The following is a 6,000-nucleotide window of genomic DNA, read 5'->3' on the forward strand; positions in this document are numbered from 1 at the left end:
ATATCTTGCATGTGATGAGGACACTGAAGCATTTAAGAAGAATTTGGCTTCGTCAGAAAACATCACTTAAAACAAGAGCATAAGGTTTTATTTAATTTCTCAATGAACCAGTTACAGAAATAAACTCGATTACCATAATCACTTGCACAGAACTCAGTAACCGTTCGGTCTTTCTAGGGTTTTATCTTCAAGTTTCTTAAAGTTCTTTGTAGCGTGGTGTCTTAATATTTAAGCCTAAACTTCGACGAACAAGGGATTTCCACGGTGAACTAGTAACAGATTACTACACCCATCTTTTTGTTTCTTCTGTAAATACGCTTGGAGATCTCTGCACTTTTTCAAGATGCAAGATGGACATTGTGAAAACAGTTACGCGGAACTGTTTGTATGTATATACATTTGAATTGCCAGGCATGCTGTTTTGTGAACTGTTAACGGTATACACGAAACATCCAATGTATCAAAATAGTTGCAGAGGCACCTTTAATTACGAACGCTTTGTCCAAGTACTTTTGCATTGTTTTCTCAAGACACTTCATGACTATTTTGTATTTACGTTCTCTGTCAGATGTTCGGCTATATAAGACGAGATTTACAGTTTAAAAAGAATATTACTGTAATGTGTTTCATGTTCTGCCCCCTGGGCCTGTCCACCAAAGACATCCACTAGTCACTACAGAAATGAGAAGGACAGGACATTTCATGAAATCAACCAAACCACAGCAAACACCAGAGCTACTAGAATCTTCTGACTCCTAATGGAGACATATAGCATATTCAAACACCCCAAAATCTGATGCAATCAATCAAAAGTGAGCGAATGTGACTTCTTTTTCTACAATATTATTATGAGTCTTAATAGAAATGACCATGCGAACGAATCGTGATAAAATATTTGACGTACTTTCCAGGCGCGCACCCAGAAAACTTTGTTGGATGAGTCAAAAATTTGGGACAGGGGTCCAATACTATAAAACACTACATCTATGTACGATTGATCCGATGTAATTCTACAGCCGAGAAATGATATCTAATCGTTAAGTTCTGCCATCAATATTCTAAGAAAAAATATAGAATTAGATTTTTTTAAGAAAAGAAATAGTACAGATGAAGTGTAACATCAGGTCTTTAGGCTACATCAGTCATTTCTCTACTAAACAATTATAGTTTTATTATGAAAGTGTATAAACGTATGTCAAGTTTTGAGGGGAGATTCGAAGCAGATAGATTCTCCGTGTGGGTGCGCCCGTAGTGCTCATACTAATTGAATTCAGCATAATTATAATATGTTTATTCCAGTTCTCATATTTCTTTACTTTTTCAATCAGATGTTGAAAATATATTACACAATTAAATTCCACTGCTAATTCCCTTCATATAAGACACGGAAAAACAAAACCATCATATTTTCATTTCATAATCTAAGTATCTGCCATTTATTGTTTTAAATTAACTTTGAAATTTCGACACAGTTTAGTTTTCACCTGTAGATGATAATTAACTTTAGTCGATTATGTTCTAACTTCATTCTAAACTTTCATTATCCGTCAGTGCACTAAAAGATATACAGTAATTTGCAATCGCTCAACAGAATCCTCTACAAAGTAGGGTAATAAGATTTTTCTTATAAGAAAACTTCCAAAAAATGCTGCCGTATCGAACAGGCCTTAGATTCACTAGTATTCAGAAAGTATTTTAGGAAAACCTAAACTATAAACTTATCGAGAAGGGTATACGAGAGTATACGGAATATATCCACCTAATTTCTTTTATAGTTCGGTATATATTTACTTAATTGAGAGATGTAATGGAGAAATAGGGATGAATATAAGCTATAGTTTTCAGAACGATGGAGCACATACCTACAAAAAATTCTAACAATACATAGCTGTTGGAAATTATGGAAAAGAATAGTAAATACTAACTCATTTATAAATCAATATACCACCACACAACACGTTTTCACATTTGCTACTTCGAAACACACTGAGAGAGAATAATGTTTCTGTGCATAAAGTACAATCTCCGAAGTAAGTTCCGTTCCCCCTCCCAAAGAAAAAACCTTTCCTTTTTCTTTACACGTGTTACAGCTGAACGTACATTACTGCAAATATCAATACTCATATTTTTCTATTTTGCATGTGTTTAAGATGAATATTGAAATAGAAAAATCAGTTCCAAAATTTCCTTCAGGTTCCCACAATACAGGTGAATTTTTACAATTGTAGCAATGTTACTAAGTACAGTACATTTTGATAAGCTATTTGCTTTTCTTACATTTAGTTTATTTAGGCAAGAAAACCGTAGCCCAAAGAAAAATAAGAGATTATACGTATTTAAAAATAAGTCCTGAAAAGCAATTAAAATTTAATTTTGTTCTGCGTTAACATAAGAATCTCTGGGTAAGGGTTCTAAACCTCCCACGACCTCAGAAAGCCGTAATTTTGTTTATTCCATTAGTTTATTTTTATTATAAGAAATTGAGATGGAAAGAAAGATAGATAACTGATTGAAAGAAAAAGATATGTGCTACCATATTCTTCTATTTTAAATTGCAGAAGTTCATTCTTTAATTCTGTTTAGAGCCACGTTACTGGAAATTAGTCAACAATAGCTGTCACTACTGCTTGTGCAAATCTTGATTTGAACGTCAGGAGACCGCAGTTCCTCCCCTCAGCTACCCGCACTTCCTTAACGTATTACACACAGAACAGTCTACCACGCTCGCTGCTTTGTTGTGAACGCGGTGTAATGATGAAATGCATATACACATGGGGTAAAGCAAGCTGAGAGTAGAAACAAAACGACAATATAATAATATTGTATATATTATTAAATATCTTGAGAAACAACAAACAGCGAGCGATATTTAGTAGTTACGTGCTTTTGCGAACTGCACAAGGCAACGCCACTGTGTTCTTCCATACCTAAGGTTGAGGGAGAAGGGGTGAACCCGAACAAACATTTTAAGCCCAAAAAATTTGTTAAAATAAAAGTAGTTATACTTCCCCCTTAATAGAAAACTATTACTGTAATTTATCTTTTACCTCTGTTTCTGATTGTCATCAGAAATCAGCGACAGTACACAAACTTTACATATTATAGTATTATACTCTATAATTTTTCACAACTAAGCAAATCGGAAGGTGATATTCATGTGATAATAAAGTGGAATGCTCTTCAAAATAATCATAATTCATTGTCCTTATTTCTGTCAGTAATTTAACGCTTCGACGTAGCTGTAAAAATTAAAAAAAGCAAAAATGGAAGTTTTTGTGTTGGAATGCATACTTCCAATAGGGGCAATATAGAACTTGAATACATTGCGTGTTACTAAGCCTAATCATCATGGCCAAGCGGTTTTCGGCAGCTACTTGTAATACTTTTGATGTCTATGAGTATGGGTTCCAACCCCAATACTTTCCTTTTTTTTACTTTTTGCAGCTACTTTGGCATGTTAAATTTTTGTTCTTTACCAATTGTAAATTGCGTTTATATTCAAAATAACAGTAACTATGGTCGCATTTATTTGGATATATTTTTAAAATAAAGAAAAAAATAACAATACGTAAAGACAAAAGTAATTTCCGGTACTAAACATTATCATTAATAATTACTACGAAAGAATAAAACGAATAGCTGAGCTCCTAACGGCGGGACTTACATTTTTGGCTAAAGTATGTTAAGAACCACTGTGTTCTATAATCCCCAACGGACTTGAACCTATGTCCAGCGCACAAGACGTAAGTATTTTTGTAACACTACACACAAGCTTGAGTTATTCGACAATAACATGTGTAGTACTGGTCCCGATTTTATGTATACATAAGATCGATCCCATCTGTCATACGGACTTTATGGTGGATAAACACCACGTGTCTGGATTTTTTGGAAACGGAAGAGTAAATAGAACAACTGCCTAATCTTCAAAGAACGTTCGTTAGATTGACTACGCATATTGGCATTGCTATTCGTCGAAATGACAACTAGGCAGTGAAGCTTTATTATTATTGTTATTATTAAGCACACTTTTGAACTTGCACGGCGTAATTACTGCCTAGTATGTTGTTATTACTGTAATTTTTCCTGGATTGTATGCTATTTCGTTTATTGGCACTAGAGTGTCCCTTATTTTAATATCTAGGCCTTTGTGATATGTCAATACCGATATTGACACATATCAACATTCGATATCGCAAATATATCAACATCAATATATCCATATCCTAAATGTTCGATGTCAATCTTGGGGAGGGGCGAGGCATAGGGGCCTCTAAGATATGCGATGGATGATGAAACAAAACTTAATTTTTACAATAATGTCTTCTAATGACAATTTCTTTATTACCACAAATAGCAATGTAAATAAATCCAATTGCAAATTTACAATATTATATACTGTAATTGAGGGAGTGAGCGCAACAGTGGTCTAACCCACATTTTTAAAAATGGAGGAAAATCAAGTTAAACACATGTGTTTTTTTTGTACAATGTATGTATGTACAATGTATGACAAATTCAACCACTTGTGCTTGCTTTTGGTATATTGTACAAAAAACCACATGTGTTTAACTTGATTTTTCTTCATTTTTAAAAAATGTGGGTTAGACCACTGTTGCGCTCACCCCCTCAATTTCTTAGGCGCCAAAACTTTTCTCTTCCGGAAATAAAGAAACAAAAACCACCTGTCAAAAACAAGTGCTTCGAACTTTGACCTAGAATTTATCATAAGAAAGTTTTTTGTTCCTCTCTCTCGGAGATTCCCATCCTATTTGGCCTCTGAGGCCGCTCATTGACTAAAACTGCACACATGACCGCTATATGCAGACATGCTCTTAGGCAGAATCAGAGATTTGGAAAGGAAACGTGTTTTCAATAATAATAATAATAATAATAATAATAATAATAATAATAATAATAATAATAATAATAATAATAATAATAATAATAATAGGGTTTACAAGTAGGATCCCATCTTTTTATCTTGCATAGGAGGCCCACAAGTCTACTACGCTAATGGTGTCCCTTCGTCCGTGTTTCTCTCTCTTTCCGTTTGCTGTGGATGTTTGTTGTTGTACTGTTAGGCGACATTATATCTTTATATTATGTAGCCTATCATCTTTCTTACGAGTTTTTTTTTTAAACGAAAGAAACTGCTTTCCTCTTATATCTTCTTCTTACTATTCATCTTGTTTCAAGTGCTTAAGTAAGATCATTTTGTAACTTTTTGTGTCATCCATTTCCCCTCACAATAATAAAACCGTCATTCTTAGCAATTTATTTTATTCTTATTTGCAGTTTGCCACACTGATGTATTTGTAACAAAATTGAGATTTGCTCCAAAGCCTTCCGAATTCTGAACCAACCCAACGACCGAGCTTTTGGGGTTGCCTACTGTTGCAGGAAAAGGAGAATTTCAGGTGGTAATGCACTTTTGGAGTCGTGTATACATTCATCAACAAAAGTATTATCTGTCACATATGTTAATGCATGTTTTCTGCGGGATAGTATCTTTCGACCCTTGACGCAATGGAAGATATGAGAAAATCAGTTCGGTAAATGTAATTAACCTTAAACACTTTTAAAGCTGTGAATCCTGGTTAAACAACAAAACATATTACGTTTGCAAATGCAATTTACCCAACAAATAACACGAATAGTGTGACAGCAGGGAAAGCAGAGAAACTGCTATATAATAAGACCACAGAAGCTAAGATTACAAGCAAAGATCACATTTTTTCTTATTTTTGTCTGTTCTAGATTTCTTTCCATTAATAAAATATAAAAATAAGCTTACACCCGAAACTAAATATACAAGTAATTGAAATGAAAGTAGCAAGTTGGTGAGTCACAAACGGGCAGAAGAGAAGAGCAAATATAACCTGAGGCGCTTTCAAGTGCCTGTCGTATCTGTCTTAAAGGTGGACTGAACACACCTTTTTTAAAAACAAAGTTATTATTGAAATACTGGTCTGTGTGAAAACAGAGAAGAGGAACCAA

This window comes from Thermobia domestica, chromosome 2 (genome assembly GCF_964235325.1).
Source record: "Thermobia domestica chromosome 2, izTheDome1.hap1.1, whole genome shotgun sequence".
NCBI lineage: Eukaryota > Metazoa > Arthropoda > Insecta > Zygentoma > Lepismatidae > Thermobia > Thermobia domestica.